This window comes from Manis javanica, chromosome 15 (assembly GCF_040802235.1).
Source record: "Manis javanica isolate MJ-LG chromosome 15, MJ_LKY, whole genome shotgun sequence".
In the NCBI taxonomy this organism is placed as follows: Eukaryota; Metazoa; Chordata; class Mammalia; order Pholidota; family Manidae; genus Manis; species Manis javanica.
In genome coordinates this window covers 64,795,715-64,816,173 of record NC_133170.1, presented here as the reverse complement: position 1 = coordinate 64,816,173, position 20,459 = coordinate 64,795,715, and the positions used below count along the sequence as shown (strand labels likewise).

The following is a 20,459-nucleotide window of genomic DNA, read 5'->3' as shown; positions in this document are numbered from 1 at the left end:
AGGTGAGTGTGGGGCCTGTGTGCTTCTAAGGTGTTCCTGGCTGCTTCTCTCCAGGGATGAGCTGTGGGGAGGGAGAGAGAAGCTCTTCTTGCCCCGGGGGCCTTGCAGTCTGTGTGCCTGAGACGGCGCCGTTCGGGGCAAATGGCAGTGTCTGTGGTTGAAATGGATCCCGGTTCTTGTGGTCTCTTGGAACCTTCCAGAACTTGGACAAGACCCTGGAATTACTGCGGGGGCAGTGTTGACAGAGCCTTTGTTTGGCTACTGGGCCAAATGGGAAACCCAGACACAGAGTTCCAGGCATGAAGGGGACACCCTTGCTCTGTGCCACTGGGGCTGGGGTGTGCTTTCCCGCCAGCGCTGGCAGCTCCGCTCAGACCGTCACATGCGCACAGGGCAGATGGCTCATCCCAGGATGCCGTCCCACCTGCCCAGCTGAGTGTGTGGGTCAGAGGCCGGCTGTACAAGCGCATGATGCTCCATCACACCTGAGAGGGAGTGCTGACTGGCAGGAAGGGATCGTAAGGATCTCCTGGGGATGAAATGGTCTAACAAGAGCCATTTGGAGGGGTCCGGGTGGCAACTGAGGGCCACCAGGGTAGCTGGGCAGGACAGCAGCATTTGCAAAAAGCCCCAGGGTTCATGATGATAAGAGGATAGGGGTGACAGAGGGAAGGGTGATTTTAAGGATCTTATTAAAACACAATCCCATCCCTAAGTTTCTTTTCTAAGAAATATTTCTTAGGCTTTAGTCCTAAGGGGAAAAAAAGCTGTGTTTATCCTAAGAAATAGTTTACACTTTATCCTATGAACACCATGAATTTTGTAAGTGCATTTCAAACTGTCTGTCTTTGCTTTATCTCCTAGGACTCTTGCAGCCAAATTTGCTATTTATAAGTGAAGGAACTTCAGAGACAGATCTGGTGAGCCAGCTTTATCCTTGGCTTATTTTAGGCTCCTACCCCTGTTCTTTCTCTCTGCTTCACTTCTTTGCCTGCTTACTCTGTCCTCCTGCAACTCTCTTTTGTATGAGCTCCTTCAAATTAAGTTTGAAATGAGAGAGGTAAACATGAACTCACTGCCCTAAGGTGACTGCTTCACATTTCGATGTGTTTCATTCTGGTTTTTCTATGAATTTTTAAGACAGTTGTGTTCACACTGTATAAGGTACGCATAATTTGCTTTTGACTTTCTTGAGTTCATGTGCTTATATAAGTATTTCCTCATGTTTTAAAAATGTATCCCAAGTATATTTTTAATGCCTGCATCATAGCTTAAAAGTGTCAGCCCTTGATGGCCAGTTGCATAATTTATATGAAATCGTAATCTTTCTGCATAGCTTTTGCTTTGAGTTACATTCTTCATGCACAGTTATTTAATTACCACAAACTTTTGCTGCCAACTTCTTTTCCAAAAGAGTTGCACCTTTTTGCACAGGTATTAGCAATAGATGAAAGCACCCATTTCAGGGAACTTTGATGCTCTTTGTGATGGCAAGTACCATGTCTGCTGTGCCCCATGACTTTTGTCAAGTGCTTGGCTGTCCCTGGGAGCAACTCAGAACGTGCCATGGAGAGTCACTGCTCTTAGAGGATGCGTTGTGTAAATCCCTGAAGCTCTGCTTTCTTCAAAGTGTGCTCCTTCGCCCTCAGATGCTTTGCCTCTTGAAGGCTGAAGGGTCAGAGCTGGTGCCCTCAGGGCATGCTTTGTGGAATGGAGGACAGCCCAGAGGCCCTCAGGCAACAGAGATAGATGTAGAAATGAATATGAACTCAACTTTGTTCTGAAGAGATCACAGTTAAGTGGGGGAAACAGTTAAATTATTCCTGGTAAGTAATATAAAACAGGGATGGAAAAATTCTTTGGTTACGTGGAGAAAGGAAGCAATGGCGTGCTTTGTGACTCTGAATCTGAATCTCTTCAGAAGTTTCTTCTGTAAGGATGGTGCTTGCTCTGTGTTGGCCAAGGTTCTTAGTTGCTGACAACAGAATCTGCTCTGGTAGAGAGGGATTTCGGGGCTGGAGTTTAGTGTGTGTAGATGCACTGTGTGCACAGGCTGAGCTGGCTGGAGCAGCAGCAGCCAGCAGAGCCCCCAGCCCCTGTGCAGCCATCCCAGCACTACAGTCGCCTTCCATTGGCCTGGGGTCTGGACCCTATAGCTTTCCCAGGGCTACTGCAAATCACCAAGGCTCATCTCTGTAAGGACTGACCTCACTGGTGGCTGCTTACATTGCTCATTGCCTTTCTCTGAGATTCAGATGGATGCATCTTAGTGGTACCCAAGCTAGCTCTTGAACCCTAGCACCAGGAGATTTCCGCTAATTGAGTTAATAGGACTCTATCCCTTTACGGCCTCAGGAGGGCCCAGAAGGGGACTGGAACTAGGTTAAACATACCTGTCTTTGGTATCCAAAGATGTTTTCATCTTGTTAAAATTGTTTTTTGACATCATTGATGTTGTAAAAACTCATGTTAGAATATCTCATCCATGTTAGTTTTCTCTTCCCAAGAGGCCTATAGGAAGGAAGCAAGGACCTCTTGAAGGAAGCAAGCTCCCCCTTTTGGAGCTTGGAGTAGGAACCCACCCATATCACCTGATATGAAAATGACACAAAATAATTTGGAATACTATTACCAAAAAGGGGGTAATGGATGCTGCATGGTCAGTGTAACAATATTCCACTTTTAGGGTCATTGTAACTTTAAATCCAATATGAAAATGTTCTCTTAACATTTAACCTTATGGGGAATCTTGTATTCCTGCCCAGATGACAATTCCCAGTACAGAATTGTACCCTCCCAGAGAAGTTATTATAGCCTCTGAATGTTTAAATGTAATGTGAGCTTTTGTTTCCAATGACTGTAATTTTTCAGAGTCCTTAATTAGATGTAAAAACTATGCACAATGGAAATTACTGTTGTGATTAAATATTTGCATTATGTGCTCTTAAAAGCAAGCATCAAAACACACAATTGCTTGTAAAAAGCATTCAATATTTTGGAATGTGAGATTTGGGAGAAAGTACTGAGAAGTCTGTTGAAAGAGAGCAACTCAGAAAACATTTACATTTTCTGGGGGAACCGTGTCAACAATTGGGGGGAAAACAAGTGATTTTGATGTGCAGCCCTGTAAAAGCCTTCTTGCCAGTGAGTCCTGCCTTACCCTTTAAGTTCTGAGTATCTGGTGCCAGTGATGTGAGCGTTTGGCTTGGTTTCCTTAGGAGGTGCTCATCAGAGAGTTGGGCTCTTCCTGTAGTTCAGATGGATATGACCTTAAAACACTGTGGAAAAACAATTTCCAAGATACTCTGTTTTTAGAGAGAGCCCAACATTTAAACTTTGGAAAGGACACAACCTTGTGGTGTGCGTGTGGGCCAAATGTCACATTTGTATCATCTTAAAGTACTTTTCCCAGAATTGTTTTGGTTGTGGGAAAAAGATTTTTGATAGGAAAAGGGTAGTATTACTATTTTTTCTAGTTTAAATATAAAAGCAGTCCTCATGAACCTCGTGGAAGGGTGTAAAACAAAGTCATGTGCCTTGTACATCCATCTTCAGCAAGAAAGAAAACACGCCTTTGCTTCCCAATTTCCTTATGTGTGTTGGTGTCAGAAGTGTGGTGTTGATTGACAGGCAACGTCAGGTGGTATGCTGTGGCCTGAAAATATATTTTTTGTGGCTTCTACAATGAATATCTTGTCACTGTTTGGAAATCAGGAGGTTTTCATAAGAATGTGGGTTTTTTGCTGCTCCTGGATGATGAGCGATGTAGATATTTCTATGTGTCCGTGAGGACTGGCGCTGGGCAGCTGTGGCCACCACCATCTTAGGTCACTCTCACACAACATGCCTTGTTCTTAGCTACTGTGCTTCCTGTAGCAGAGAAGCAGTTCTCTGTGCTTGGCTGTCTGTCAAAAGTGGGGAAATGAAATAGAGAGCAGGAGAGGGCCCTGGGTGTCTTGAGTGTGAAGAGCCTCACTTATTTATGTTCTCTTCCTGGGCCGTGGCCATGTGTGGATTTGCAATTACTTTGGCATTGTATTTACCTTTAATGTCAAAGACTGCTTCGTTTTGTTTAATGTCTTGATTTTATAGTATTTATTTGGAGCAGTGCATTTGCAATGAAGATATGTTAGTGGGGGAGTGATCAAGACCTTCTGAGGGATGTGAATGGAGGGAATCTAAGGGGAACGAGTTTACAAATCCTCAACTTCTGTGTGTTTGTTCTTAAGTTTCATCTATCTAAATTAACTTGAATTACCCCATTCATCTTCTCTCTCTATTGCATATGCACACCACTTTGATTTTACAGTAGAAAGGTACCTACCATCCATCCAGGGTGGTGCTATGATTCATTTCTCCCCGGTGTTAAAATCTTCACAGTCTCCAGAATACAATGAGACAGTCCCTTTAATCAAGACAGTGTACCTTCTAGCTCATTCAGGTACATTTATAAGAAGAGGATTACTGTTTATTTAAAAAATTTATTAAAATGTAATGTACTTATATTATTTTGATTAGATGGCAACCATACTTGTACTCATGACAACTTGGACATGTATTTGAATACTGAGAAGAAATAAAAATGTTTATGTTAATATATACACACATATTTTTGTTGTAAGAAGGTATAATAGGATGATGGATGCACTATTTTACAGATTAAAAGTATTATCACATTAGGATAAAATTCTGTGAGGGAACTAGAGTGGAAATACGAGTTCAGGAGGGAAGGGAACAAGATAGCATTTCTGATTGTTAATAAAGAGTTTTTCATGGATTTTATAAATGGATGGTGGTGGGTGTTAAGTCATTCTGTTATTTATATTCCAATGGATACATTTAAGAGAATGATGTAATAGTTTAATTTGAAATGTCAAGATTTACAGTGCACTAGAAGCTTCATCCTTAGCAACTATTGAAACTGATGAAAAATATTAGATATCAATTTTTGAATGTACAAGTGGGTGCATAGTTTTAAAAGTTGTCTCTTAGGAATTACAGGAAGTAATACTCTTGGAAGGTTTTCAAATAGTAGTTCTCAGGCTGGGTTACACATTAGAATCACCTGCCAAGCTTTTTCCACATTCCATTGCTCAAACCAGACCATAGACCAAGGAAATCTGAATATCCCGGGGTCAGATCCAGGTGCCAGTAGTTTTGAAAGCACCCTCAAGTGATGCTGATGTGGAATCAAGGCTGAGAACCAAGAAGCAAAGCCACGAGAGGACGGCACCATCTGCGTGGAGGAGTGTCTCTGTGGTTGCAGCAAGGATGCCAAATGCTGGTGCACATTAGAATCCGGTGAGAAGGTATTCTGGGGGGTGGACGAGTGGGTGTCCAGTTGATTGAGGCAAATTTGCGTCGAGTCAGATTCACCCTTTTATTGTACTGTTCTAGAAATCTTGGGGGATGCATATAGTCTTGAAACCATTGCTGTAATCGTGATGTAGAACATTTCCATAACCCCTGAAAGTTTTCTCGTACCCCTTCAGAGCCGGCCCCCTTCTACCCTCAACCCCTGGCAACCCTAAATGATTTCCTGTCCCTATAGTTTTGCTTTTTCCAGAATTGTATATAAATGGTGCCATACAGTGTGGAGCCTTCTGAGTCAGGCCTTTTCACTTCACACAATGCATGTCATACTCTTCCAGGTCGTTGGCTGTGCCAGGAGTTCATTTCTATTTATGACTGAATAGTATGCCATGGTGTGGCCCTACCAGAGTTTGTTTAACCATTGGCAGGACAGAAGACACCAGAGTTACTGATGGTTTTGGCTATTATGAATAAAGCCACTATAAGCGTTTGGGTATGCGTTTTGGTATGAATGAAATGTTTTCATTTCCTTGCTGGTAATTACCTAAGAATAAATTTGCTGAGTCATGTGGTAAGTGCATGTTTGCCATTGTAAGAAACTGCCAAACTGGTTTGCAAAGTGTCTGAGCCGTTTGGCATTTGTGCCTGAGATCTATTTTTGTATATTGACCTTGTATCCTAAACTCACTTATTTGAAGAAAAGGATCCTGCTGAGATTGCATTGAAGTAGTGGAAAATAACACCTTCAAAATAAGTAGAACTGCCATCTTAATAATAACGAGTTCTCTAATACATGAGCGTGGCACATCTGACAGTTTATTTAGGCTTTCTGTGATTTTTATCATTGTTTTGTAGTTTTCAGCATAGAGATGCACTTAAGTTTTAGATTTATACCAAAGTGTTCCATGCTTGGGGGTGCTATTGTGAATAATATTCTTTTTAAATTTGAATTTATAGTCTTTATTGCAATTATATAGAAATACAACTGATTTTTGTATATTGACCTTGTATCCTAAACTCACTTACTTACTTTATTTTTGTAGCTACTTTTTATTTTTGGGCAGTCTCTTGGGAATATTTGACATGGGTTATCATGCGATTTGTGAATATAGATTTATTGTCTACCTTTCAGTCTATATGCCTTCCCCCTCTTCCCTTGCACTGGCTAGAGCCCCTAATATAATGTGGAGTAAGAGTAGGGGGAGCTCACATCCTTGCCGTATTCTCAATCTTTACACTATTAACAAGCTGACTTTGTAGGTTTCTTGCAGATACTTTTCATGAAGATGAGGATTTTCTGCTCTATTCTTAATTTGCTGAGAGGTTTTATCCCATATGAATGTAGAATTTTGTCCAATCCTTTTATTGCATCAATTGTCATGATCTTGTGATTTTTCTTACTTAACCTATTGATTTTATGGATAATATTGATTTCCCCATATTGAATCTTCATCCTGTATTCCTTATAAAAACCCAACTTAGTCATGCTGTAATTCTTTTTATATATTGCTGTATTTGATTTTCTAATATTTTGTTGAGGTTTTTTGTGTTTAAACACTTCTCTGTAACTTTCTTTTGTGTGCTGTGTTTGTTTGGTTTTGCTGTCAGGGTAATACTAGCTTCATAAAATGAAATATGCAGTATTCCATCCTGTTTTCTGGAAGAGACTATAAACTCAGTGGTAGTATTTCTTTAAATGTTTGCTTTAAATTGGTGAAACCATCTGGGTCTGGAGATTTTTTCCAGAAGCTTTTAAATTGCAAATTCAATTTAATAGTTTTGGAACTCTTCAAATTATTTTATATTGAGTGAGTTTTGGTCATTTGTGTTTATGAATTGGTCCATTTTATCTAAATTGTCGAATTCATGGGAATGGTGTTGTCCTTAATTTGCTTTTCTTAGCCTCTTCATGCCTGTAGGATCTATAATGATGTTTCTTATTTCATCTTGCAATTAGTAGTATTTTTTTTTCCTTCTCTCTCTGTTTTCTTGGTCAGTCTGGATGACAGTTTATGACTTTGTCTTTTCAAAGAACCAGATTTCAATTTTTATTTATTTTTTCCTGTTTTTCTTTTTTCATTTTTATTGATTTCTGCTCTGTTTTATTATAAAATTCTGCTCCTTTTTTGGCTTTGGCTTTCATTTCCTATTCTTTTATCTAGCCTCTTTATGTGGAAACTTAGGTCCTTTTTTGAGACATTTTTTTCTTCTTTTCCATGTAAATACCTAATGCTATAAAATTGCCTCTAGTGCCATTTTAGCTCTGTCCCTCATACTTTTAAGGCATACTTTTATTTTCATGCAATTTATTATTTTTTCTCTAATTTTCCATGTGACTCCCTTTTCGAGCCATATGATATTTAGATATTTGTTGTTTACTTCTGACATATTTGAGGATTTTCCAGATGCTTTGGTATTACTGATATTTAGCTTAATTCCATTTTGGTCAGAGAACACATTGTATGATGTCAATTCTCTTATGTTTTGGGGTATTATTTTTTTGTTCCAGAATATGGTCTACCTTGCTAAATGTTCCTGTGTTCCTGAAAAGAATATTATCTTGCTCTTGGGTGGAATGCCCTAGAGATGTCAGTTAGGTTACTTGGTTGCTAGAGTTGTCTAAATATTCTGTATTCTTACCTGATTGTTTATATGTTCCCCCCATTAGTGAGAGGAATGTCGACCTCTCCAACAATAAGTATGGATTGTTCAGTTTTTCCTTTTAGTTCTGTGAATTTTTGCTCCATGTTTTTTGAAATTCTCTTTTAGGTGCATTATTATGACCTATAGGTGAACTGACCCCTTTATAAACTTATAATACCCCTTTTTATCCCTTGTATTATTGTTTACTTGGAAGTCTATTTTTCCTTATATGGTATAGTTACTTCAGTTTTTTTGTTAGTGTTTGCTTGGTACATTTTCCCCATCCTTTTATTTTTAACCAGTTAATGTCTTTATATTTATAGTGTGTTTCTTGTAGATAGCATATGGCTGAGCATTGCTTTATATCAATTCCAACAATCTATTTTTTTAATTGGTATGTTTAGATAATTTACATGTCATAAAATTACATAATTTTATGTACAGTTGGGTTAACATCTTTCTCATTGCAGGTTATTTGTTCTGTCTATTCTTTGTGTCCCTCCTTTGCTTGCTTTTTAAATAATGGCATATTATTTATAATTTCCATTTCATCTCTACTGTTGAGTTACTATTTATACTTCTAAAATACCAGTGCAGTGCTTGCCCTGGGCTTGCAGTACAGAACTTTAATTTTTCATGATCTAATTTCCAAACCATATTAAACCACTTCACATCTAGTGTAAGAGCCTCTCAATGGTGTATTTCCATTTCCTTTGTCCTTCTTGTTTTTGTTTTGTCATTTATTTCATTTTTAAATGTGCTATAAACCCCTACTCCATTGTTTTTCTTTTTGCTTTATATAGTCAAGTATCATTTAGAGCAATTGAAAATAAGAAAAAAAAAGGATTTTTTACACCTACCTACATTTTAACCATCTTCACAAACCTTCATTTCTTTGTGTAGACCTGAGTTTCTGCCTGGTAATGGAGTCTTTCTTCTTAGGAGCGTCCTCCAACCTGTCTCCTGTCAGGTCTGGTGGTAAGACATTCTCAGCTTTTGCTTTTTCTGAAAATATTTTTATTTTTATTTCTGGAAATATTTATTTAAAGATGTAACTTCACTGTCTTCCTGACTAATATAGCTTCTGACAAGAAGTATTTTGAAATCCTCCTCTTTACTTTTTCTCTGTAACATGTTTATTTCTTTGGCTGCCCTCAGCATTATCCCTTTTATCTTTCTTTTTCAGCATTTTGGATATCATACACCAAGATATGTTCTTTTTACTTTATTTATACTGCTTGGGAGTCCCTGAGCTTTCCTGGTCTGTGGTTTGATGTCTTTCATTGTTTTTGGAAAACTAGCATTTATTCTCTTTCCAGACATTTCCTCGTCCTCCTTCTTGGGACCCCAATTACGTGTATGCCCCGCTTTATAACTTGGCCCCTCACAGTCCTGCGTGGCCCCATAGGGTCCCACCCAGATGCTCTGTTTCCTCACTCTTTTCCTCTTTATGTTTCAGTATCAGTAATTCCTCCTGACTGGCTCCTCCGTCACTGATTCTGCTTGGCCATTTTTAGGCTGCGAGTAAGCTCATTGAAGATATTCTTTGTTTGCAACTGTGTGGGTTTTTGTTATTGTGTTTTCCTAGCATTTCCATCTGACGTTTTTGTAGTTTCCATCTCTTTGCCAAATCCCCTGTCTGGCCATGAACTTGTCCACCTTTTCCATTAGAATCTACTTGCTTGGCACCTGGAGTCTCTTCAGCCCAGGTTCTGGCTCACTAGAGAGCCAGTGCTCAGGTACCTTGTTTTCTTGAAGGACATTTATTTCATGACATTTATTTCCCTGATGGAGTTACTTTATGTATCACTTAGGGTCTAACCAGGAAAACAGAAAGCATGTCAAGTATGGTCCACACAGGAAATTGAGTAAAATAAATCCATATCACAAGCTGAAAATCAACACGGGGAGGCGCAGGCTTGTGCCGGTTTGTAGCAGGAGGCAGCCCTACCATCCCCAGGTGGGAGGGACAAGGGGAGGAGATGGTGTTCCCACAGTCTGATTTTTAGGACAAGCATTTGATGCAGGAGCTGCCAAGAAAAAAGAGACAGCTGACTCCTGAGAAGCCATCCCAAGCAGTGTAAGGGGGACAGACGCCTCTCTCTCTTCTACCTTCCAGTCTCCTTCCTGTGGTTTTCCTTGGTTCAGCCCAGCCTGTAGCTAGTTGACATGGGAGCCTGGAAATGCACCTGGCATGGGTCAGCCCATGTAAAATGCAGATTAGAATGGGATAGTTGAGGAGATACTGGGAGGTGATAGCCATCCACCTCCCAAAGACCTCTGGGATAAGCACCTAAGTAAGCAAAGCTGATGTGACTGCTGACTGCTGTGGGGAGAAGCACCCACTGAGATCTGTACTGCCCCAGCAAAGAGAGGCCAGGGGTGGAGACTGAGAACTTTGAGGTCTGAGCCCAGCCAGCTTAAGGAGAATGGAAGTGCAGTCAGGTGGATGGCAAAGTGAGGGGCGTGACGGGAACCTGGACGCACAGTTATTTTGTAAGTGAGCTTTGAGTCTAGGTGAGCCATCTGTTCTGGAAAGGAGCTTTTTGCCCAGATGAGCAATATATTGTTTACAAAAATCGGTTTTCAGGAATTTCCTGGAGCAAACAGCGAGCTTATTTATTGTTACACAGTCTTATATTCCTGGGCAGGAGTTTCCTGGAACAGATTGTAAAGTCATTTTGATATGGGTGGTCTTAATTTTTGGTCTTCTTGGTTGAGTTTTGTGGATATAGATGGTCTCAGTTCTTTGGGCATAATGAACAGAAACTGACCCCAGTCCATAATACAGAGTCCAGGCTTTAGGGCAACTCTAGGGTTGAAGATAAATCTGTGCAGCCTCCCACGTGTATGTCACAGTGAATGGTTACTGTGAAGACCCTGGAATGACTTATCTTGGCATGTGTGGAGGAGAAGCAGCCACCTGGGCACCGATTCATAGACCCCCAGGAGTAGGTTGTTATTTCTGCCTGAGAGCTCTGCAGGGAGGCTGCCAGATGAGACTTTAGGTTGTAGCTGTGTGTGTGTGTGTGTGTGTGTATGTGGGGGGCTAACAGATAGGATGAGCTTCTGTCCTCTAATCACCGTGTCTGCTGTTTGACCCATGTCTATTTGCAGGCTGGTTGTGGGAGGCAGATGAAGGAGACTATCTGTGAGCTTATTTGTCCTAAGCACTTAAGGATGTTGTTTCTCAGCTGAACAAATAAGGATGGATTCCTCTTTCCCTCTCCTCTCAAGTGCCTCGGAGAGTCAGCTGTTGATGAGCTGGGTTCCTAGGTCTGACGTGTACAGGAAATGGTTGGAATCTAGGAAAGGTCACAGACATCTCTTTGTAGCTCATCTCTCCTGGAGTGTGGTTCTTCAAACAGGTTTGCACCTTAGCTGTGGAGGACATTCTTCTTCTTTCCATCTCAGCTCTGGAGTAATACTAATAGCTTCTTTCCTTTGCTTTGTGAGGTCAGAGGGGGTTGTTTCTTCATGAAGGCACACCTCATCCAGGGGAGACTCACTCGTTGTCGTTGACATTGCCTGTATTTGCACACTCAGCCTCCATAACCTTCTCACAACAGTTATGTATTTCCTTTTGGGGGAACCATCCCTTCCCCTATATCAGTCCACATAGTGAGTTTGGGCTGAGCCCATCTCTGATACCAGAGGTGGGTACACAGGCTGGGAGTGAGGCAGTCGCCATATTCCATCCACTTGGCCACAATGATTGAGTCGAGAATTGGTACCTAATCCATTTCGAGTAAAAGAGAGGCAGGCTCATGACTTTTAGTGGAGACCTTGGAAAAGATGAGGTCATATTTTGTGGGGATGAATACCAGTAAGGATGAGGCAAGCTCAAATCTGGGAGCCAGCCACCCTGTGGAGTGTGAGAATGAAGACAACACAAAGGCACAGAGAAAAGGCAAGTAAGGTGGCATTATTTGAGGCTTGATCCAGCCGTGTCTACCATAGCTTCACCCTAGGGCTGTTCAGTTATACAAGCCAACAAAGTCTCTTTCTTTCTTTACACTGATTGTATTGGTGTCACCTGTTGCTGCAAGAGTCCTGACTGGTCTACTCATAGGAAGAGTGGTGATAGCCTTGGAGATACCACAAGAAAGACAGCCCACCACATAACCCCAGCTGTTACCTCCACTGCATCTCAGGACAAGCCTATAATCGCAGAATTGTTGCTGAGTTGGAAATGATGATTTATCTGCTCTTTCTTTGGACTTTGCTAGGATCACTGAAACATTGGAAGTCTATGTTCTAAATGGTAGGATTCAGTGATGGGGATGCTATGGGCTGAGTTTAAATTATAAATACTTGTTTTTGGAGTGGACTGGGTACTTCTTGGCTCATTCTTGCTCCTTTAGTGATGGGAATTCACATGTGACACAAGGGGCTGCACTTACATTGATTTGCTCATGTTTTTACTTATTTGTCTTCCTGCAACTGGATGGTGAGTGATTTGAGGTCCAGGACTATGTTCTGGGTCTCTGAATGCAGACTCCGCATTTTACAATGCTGAGAACATAGCCGGAGACTTCCTTTGAAGCTCTTGTAAATAATGAATGAATGAATGAGTGAACATGGCAATATTGGTTAATTGAGAAATCTCCAGAGCACAAGGGCAGCTGCAGATCAGACGTTGCCTCTGGACACATTGAATTTGATCAGTAGAAGGTTTTCTTTGCAACATTTTCAAATCAGAAGAATTCACATGAATTTGTGTTTATGATGTTTTTGGTAATTGAAAGCCCCAGCAGAGCTGGCATCCCCCAGGTCCTCCTCGGGGGGCTGAAAGGTAGTGCCTCCTTTAGACAAGCTGCCCACCTTGTGTTGTCGCACTCCCTCAGCATGCTGGCCTCACCCATTCTACGTGTCCTATGCCTCAACTGCAACTCCAGGCTGCCCAGGGGATAAGATAGCAGTGTCTCTCTTCTAAGCTGAGCCCGCTGGACACCCACACATCTTCCTTTTAATTTTGTAACCTACCAGATATTTCTAAGTATGAGTCAGGACAGCCTCGGTTTCATGACTTTTTGAGTGTATTACATTTAAGAAGAAGAAGATGGAACATGAGGAGAAGCAGAGGAAAAATGCCCAAAAAGTGCTACCCAAATTCTGGTACACGTTTGACATTTACATTTTATAAATTAAGGCTTCTAACTCATGCTTGCATATGCATGTGCGCATGCACACGTGAGCAGGCATACACAGTGGTCCTGTAAGATCTCATTTATAAATAATATTAAATGCTTCTTTTTCTGAGAGGTCCTTTGGGCATAGGAAGTTCAGGCTGCCCCAAAATGTGCCACTTTAGCATGCAGATTATTTTTAGCTGAAAACAGTCAAGGCCCAAAGACTCAGGAAGAAACTGTGACCTTCCCCCTACCTGCTTACAGGAATCTAGGTGGAGAACCTGCTTTAGGAGGAGAGCATCCTCACAGAGACCTGGGGAGGCAGATGCGAGTTGAGCAATGCCTGTTAAAGTTCCTCTCTGGTTCCATTGTCTCTATGAGGCCCTGCAAACCTCTGTTTACCACACACCGACTCGTCCATCTTCCTGTGGATGGCCTTCCTTCCCTTTGAAGCCTGAGGCCAACACCTCCTTCCCCTTAGTTCAGGAGGGCATACATGCCTCTTTTCCCTGACTCTCTTCATAATCTCACATCTGAGTGGCTCCCCCTATATACATATTCAATTTGGTTTTTCTCCTGTTAAGTTGTCTCAGTTTAATTCTTAGACCAACCAGAAGAGCCTTGAAGGATAGAGAAAAGTTTTCCTCCCTAACACAGATTAAGACACTGAAACACTTGTGAGGAATCTGGGACAGAACTTTCCAGGGTTTGAGTGGAGGCCCTAAAATGCTAGTAAACTGATGTTCTTAAGCTGCTGTTATGTTAGGTACAAAGACAAACATGAGCAGGATGAAGAGAGAATAAAGGCAGTAAAGCCCACTAAAAAGGACTCAAAGAGTTAACCAGATAAAACCAGAGAGCCAGAAAGGACTCACATAGATAATTAGTTAAAGTTAATTAGCTGAAGTTTTAAAGGCCTGGAGTGACTTGGAATATCCAAATATTTCCCAGATGAAAAACAGTTCCCCAGATAAGAGTATCAGAGCACAGCCTGTGTCTTCACTGTACCAATTTGTCTTCCAAAGCCAAAGACTGTCAATCAAGGACTTCTCTGCCCTACCCCATAAAGTAGAGCAGGGAAATAAGACAAGGCTCATGCCACTGTAAAATCTACTTAGCCTGAGAAAAAGGCCCAGCTTATTCTTTAGCTTAATCCATAGGCTGTACTTCCTCTTCTTCCAGCCTCTCAATCAATTAAGTAACTTTATAACCAGTATGAGAGAGAGACCTCCTAAGTGTAAATAAACCTATGTAGATAAAGAATGCTTAGATAGAGACCCACACAGTCACCTAAAAACCCTATTCTTAAGACAATACTTAATAGGAATTACAGATCACCTGTATACATCATGCTTTATGCTGCCTCCTACCCAAAAGGCCCTATAAAACCCCAAACCCTAAACCCTTCAGCGTGCCTCCTCTCTGACGTTGCCCACACTCCCCTTTCTTCGAGTGTGTCACAAGTCTTCACTCTGTCTCTGTTATACTCCAGGTAAGTAGGGATGGGCTGCTGAGATCTCTGATCTGGGCTTGTAAGTTCCTGTTGCCTGGGTGACCGGACAAGACCACAGCTGTACAGTCATGCTCTTTAGTAGCTTGACTGAACATCTCCTTTCTTGGTTGTTTGGAAGTTCCCAGAACATAATCTCACTCCATCCAGTGCTCTGTGGCTCCCCCAAATCCTGGGGTGGTAGGGACTTAATTCCCATGCAGTGCAGATTCAAGTGGACCCTGGACGCCAGGTGACCCTGGCTTTAAGAGTTGGCAAGGGATCTACCCCATGCCGAGCAGGAGTTCAATGAGCTTCCCTTTCCTCCTTCTGCTCTTCCTTGCTCTCCACTGCTTGCAAGGCAGCTGCCATTCCCTGCTATTCTTGCTTTAATAAATTCTTTCCACTCTGACTTCCCTGTGTCTCTGAACCAAATTCTTTCCCACCAATTAGGCAGCTAGCACATACTTTTGGATTTGGAGGCGGGAGACTCTCTGTCACAACTAATCACCTATGTCCTTGCAGTGCAAAGGCAACCAGACACTATGTAAACAGAACTTCCTTGTCTCTGTTCCAATAAAACTTTATAAACACTAACAGTGGAATTTCATATGCTTTTCACATGTCATGAAATACTCTGTTGATTTTTTGGGAGCTATTTACAAATGTAAAAATCATACTGACTTTGCAGGCTGTCTGAATACAGATGGTGATTTGGATATGGGCCAGGAGCCAGAGTTTTTTGACTTTTGTTGTAAACAGGTTGGTGGGATTGGTATGTAGCAGATAAGGATGGTGGTAAATGGAATGGGAGACTGGGTGGAAAACAGTTCACGTAGGGTGAATCGGTGGGCAGTCAGTGGAAGGTTTTAAAAAAACAGTGACATGATCTGATTGACATTTAAAAATTTACCATTTCATTAACTCTCAGGTCAGCCTGGAATACTTTTCCTCTATAAATGGTATGAAATGTATCCTCAAAAAGAGCCCTTTTCTTTCCCCACCCACAAGAAATAAAACGGCACATTTTTCCGTTTGTGAAGTCGGGTCTCTGTGAGTTTTCATTCTGTTGGACTTGATTCTATACAGTTTACCTGCTCATTTTCAGTCTCTTTGTAGAAGAGGTGATTTGCAACAAGGTGGTAAAGCGTCTTAGTGAGATGGCCCCGTTCTTTGTGTAGGGGTTCACGCTGGTTCAATGTCCAGCTATTGAAAGGGTTCAGCAAAGAGCTGGGATTTTAAAAAATCGCTGCTGAAACTTCCTGCTGTTTTTGACAAGTCAGCTTAAATTCCATTGTTTGTTTTTATAATAATGTAAGCGGCAGCAGCCTGGTTCTCTTTTAATTGTCTCCGTTTCTGTGCTTATTGGAGTTGCAGTAAATCAGGGAAATGGTGTGATAATGACAATCACAACAGCTTTTTCCCTCTTGGCATGCAGGCTTCCTGTCCGTTTTGTTAATTACAATCAGAATAATGATCTGCTCCAGGCCCCTCTTTTGTCAGATTTTAGAAGGGGAGACAAAGAGATGTGAAGATAAGTGGTCTTGGCTGCTTATGTCTGACGCAGTGAATTAAAGGGAAAATAGTCATCTGAACTATTTGATCAACATAATCTCCCCTATGATCATTGTAGCACTTGAATTTCCAGGTGCCTCTGCCCTTCTTTCTGTAATAGAGCCGTCAGAGGCCAGAAATGGGACTCTCGCTTAAGGTCTTCCAGCCAGACAAGAATCATAGGAGGTTTTCACGGGAGACCCATCCTCTTCTGAATGAAGAGCGTTTGCCGCTGTGGAAGGATGCTTCCTCATGTTGACTGGGGGGCATCTGGGTCTTGTTCTTTACCTGCATTGTGTGAAGGGTGAACTACATGATTTCCAAGTTCATGTTTAGCTGAACTCATTTGAATCCACTAAGTATGCCTTTTATTAATGGATTATTTGACATGGTGGAAAATGACCTTACCCATCCGCACGTGCAGTCGGCTTCCTGTGGAGCACTGCACATGGAACTCTTGCTTGAGATTTCTCCTCCAAGCAGAGGCATTCGAATGTGATACCCAGAGGGCCATTCACCAGCTTCTGCTCTGAAGACTTAACAGATCTGGCTTCTGATGGCCATGCGGCATTGATAGCATGCTGTTAAACAACACCCCTTTATTTATTTCCTTCCTTGCGGGGAGCAAATTTGACCTTTCAAGCTTTCAGACTGGCAGAAGATAAGTTCTTGAGTTATTCTGCAGTCACATAAAAAGTCCTTTTGAGCAGCTAATCCTAGGCAATAATGCCTTAGTCAGGGGCCCGAGCTGAGGATTCGTCACAGGGGACTGTGATGTTCAGTCTGGAGATCAGAAAGCCTGTTTGATCAGAAAGTTCGTATTTTTGGTGCTGCAAATGTCTTCCTTTTTCCCCCTTCCTGTACGAACTGGATTAGGAATTCTGTTTGTCTGATCCGCCTGTGCCTGTGGAGGCATCCTCATCTCAGGAAAAAGAGATAAGGTATTAAAACGGGCTCTGCTCTCTGCTTCTTCAACAACCCAGCAGAGGGATTTAATCCACTTTGCGTACCGCTGTTGCCACTGAGAAGTCACCAGATTGGTAAGTGTTGGTTTTCGACCCAAGTAGCTGGGAGGTGCCTGGCAGGATGTGTCCAGGTGGCACTGAAGAACTGGGCCTTTGGCAGCCGTACCTGGGTCTGAGTCAAGGCCATGCATTAGGGGAGGCAGCTCATTAGGAATGTAGACCCATGCAAATGTGGGTAGAGAGGCTGCATTCTGTACTTGTCACTTTCCCTGCAGTTCCTGGACCCTGGCCTCTTTGGGCTGGGCATGGGAAGGCCCCACCAGAGCTGGAAGGCCAAGGGGTTTTTACTGGGGGTTCAAAGACTGGCCTTGAACTGCCCTCTGGCCTCCAAAGGTAGTTTTTTGGACCAAGAACTAGAACCAGTGGCCTGCGGGTGAATGTTTAACAATGGGTTCTCACACCTGCATGGCTAATTTCAAGACTCTTGTAATAGTTCAACACCCAACCAGCAAAATTCTTGGCTCCTGAAAACCAGTTTGAGCTGGTTCCAGCATGCACCGAATAGAACGGATATTTAGAGGCTTCCTAATTGCCTTGCCTATTGTTGGAAGATTTTTCATGGATTTCAACCTGTTGTATTTTTTGGGGACTCATTTGGGTGCATGTGACAGAAAACTCAGACTGTGTAACCAGAAGGGGTTTTATTGACTTTCGTAATTAAGAGGCTGGGGTGCTCTGCCCTCCGGAGCAGCACAGCACGTGGAGAGCACAAGATGCTGGGAGGACCGTACCTCTCTGTGTCTGTTGGCTTTGTGTTATATTATGTTGGTGTCACTCCAAGCAGACCGGCCCTTAAGGCAGCAGGACTGCTAACAACACCAGGCTTGTGTCCTGTGTGTGCTGCAACTTTGGCAGAAAAGAGAGAGAAGGCTTCTTTGGCCTGAGACTTTCCAGTTTCAGACTTGACTCTGATTGGATTTGCAATGGGTTGTGGGCTCACCTAAACGAATCCCCAGTTACTTCCATGATTAACTGTCTTTGGCCCAAGGCTGGAGTTGATAGTGTGCATGAGTGAACAATAGATTTGTACCATGCCTGGTCACGGGCAAGTTGGAAATGCAGTGGGCCTGCCTCCCAAGGCCATGATTTTTGGGGTGGTGTCTCCCTCCTGCCATCTGTCTCTCTACACAGATGTAGACATTGATATTATTTCTGACAGATGTAGACATTGATATTATTTCTGACACCAGCTGGGTTTCTGCAGTTCAGTTCTGACACCACCTACCCAGGGGCAGTGCAGACTCCACAGGTGAAGGGCTGGCTCACAGATGGCCTTCATTTCAGATGCCAGCTGCGTGAGCAGTCCCCAGGCCACCCACACCTCTGTCCAACTTGTTCACAAATTCGGGGTTCCCACGATCCTTTCAGGTTTCAAATTCTCTAGGGCAGCTCACAGAACTCACTGCAATGTTGTACTTATGACCATTTTATTACAAAGCCTGCAACCCAGAAACAGGCCAAGGGAAGAGACCCATGGGGTGAAGTCTTGGAGTGTGGAGCTTTTCTAAGCTCTGTGTGCAATCTGGCAGGTCAGCTCTCAGCACATGGGTGTGTTCACCGGCTAGGTAGCCCCATTGAGTACCACTGGTTTTTATATGGGTTTCCTTATGTAAATTTGGTTCATTAAGTCACTGGTCGACTTGACTCCAGAGCTCAGGGTGTGAAGCAGACAGCCCTCTCAACATCTGCTTGGTCCTTGCTGTGTGGCCAGCTCCTCCATTGCAATGATCAGAAGCCAACTGTGGTCACCTCATTCACTTACACTCAGGTGTGGCCAAAAGGAGACACTTTTATCACTCAGAATGTTCCAAGAGTCTGAAGCTCTGTGCCAGGAAACTCAAAAGATGAAGACAGGTAACCTTTTTGTCATATAGACATGGATATAGGTGTGGGTTAGGGGGTGGAGATACACAGATACAGATGTAGACAGCATGGATATGCATACTGAACAGTGAAACAGTGATCATGCGACAGCCACCCGCTTCTCACATAAACCTCCACTTGCATCGTGGAGTTCAAGAAGCATATCAGAGTAATTGCTGTAATTTAGAGAAAAAAGGATTTTCATGCCTACTTTGAAAAATAATTACTTTTTCTTGTTTTCTGTGTTTAATTTGGTGCCTGAAATTCAGCTGAAAACACAGGCCCTTCCCCCAGTTTGGTGCTCCAGTGGCATTGCTCACTGAGCTTGGTCTGCAAACTCAGACTTGTGGGCCCTTGTGGGCTGTGCGTCTGGGGACTAGATGGCATGTGCATTGGCCTTAAGACATTCACACTTGAAAATGAGCAAGAACAGTAAAGCAAAGCAGAGGGAAACCCTATGGGCTCAGAAGACAGTTCTATGTGCTGCGTATGGGGAGTTTGGGGCACACAGGTGAGGAAGGGTTCAGGTCCTCGAGGGCCTGATCCTGGTGGTGAGGCTGGAGTTGCTCTGCTGCTGGCCAGCTCCCACCTGCGTTGTCTTGTGTTTGATGCTTACTGAGGCCCCCTGAACTCGCTGCTTCCATGGGAGGACAGTTCCACAGTGGGGGACACCTGTCATGTCCCCAGCTGAGCTCTCAGGAGATGGCTTGCTCCAGCCCTGAAGGGCCAGTTGTACAGTCCCATACTTTTGAAGATTCAGTCTGAGTTTTACTTGAATGGCCTGCAGATAAAGCTGGCTCCTGTGTACCGAGGTGCATGCAGAGGTGGGGTGCATGGGATCACTCAGAGCATTTGCACCTGGAGGCCCATGTGTGTGGAGAGTGTGCTTGCCCCAGGGCTGACTGCACAGCCATTGCTCATCTTGAATCTTCTGGGAGGTTCTGCTGGATGCTAACAGGGAGCTTTGCATTTCATATAGTATATATTTGCATCAGTCCTGTAAGAAGTCCCCAGAGCTACATCTGCCCACTTGAGGTCAACCTGGCCCTGTCCTGGGCCCCACATCACCATTTATCTGTATGGCAGGAGTGTGTTGATGGAACCACAGCAGCGTGAGAGGAAGATACCCCCCAACCCCTAACCATGGCGTCTTAGTGCTTGGGGTCCACAACCCAAATCAGCGATGTAACTCGCATTCGATACCATGCTGAGGGACGTGTGAGGACAGAGCCTGCAGCCAGGTGGGTTCAGATCTATGTCTCTCAGACTCCCAACCCTTTACCACCGGCCATACTAAACCTCCGTTCCCTGTCTGCCAAATGCAACTTGTGAAATACCTCCTTTTTTGGCCTGAGAGTAACCAGATTATTACCTGTGAAGAGTGCAGAGCTATGCCTGGCGCAGAGGAAATCCCAATAATCCAATCAGGTGGCAAGTTCA

General features: G+C 43.0%; 1 protein-coding gene across 4 annotated transcripts in view; it reads left to right on the top strand.

Annotated features, from left to right (window-relative positions):
- Positions 1-20,459, top strand: part of TMEM132D (transmembrane protein 132D) — a 511,610-nt gene that overhangs the window by 5,809 nt on the left and 485,342 nt on the right. The window contains exon 2 of one of the 4 annotated variants that reach the window (XM_037014488.2): positions 865-920. The exons of the other annotated variants lie outside the window; for them this stretch is intronic. The gene's annotated coding sequence lies outside the window, so the exon portion shown is untranslated. The remainder of the gene's footprint in view (positions 1-864; positions 921-20,459) is intronic. 4 annotated transcript variants of the gene reach the window in all.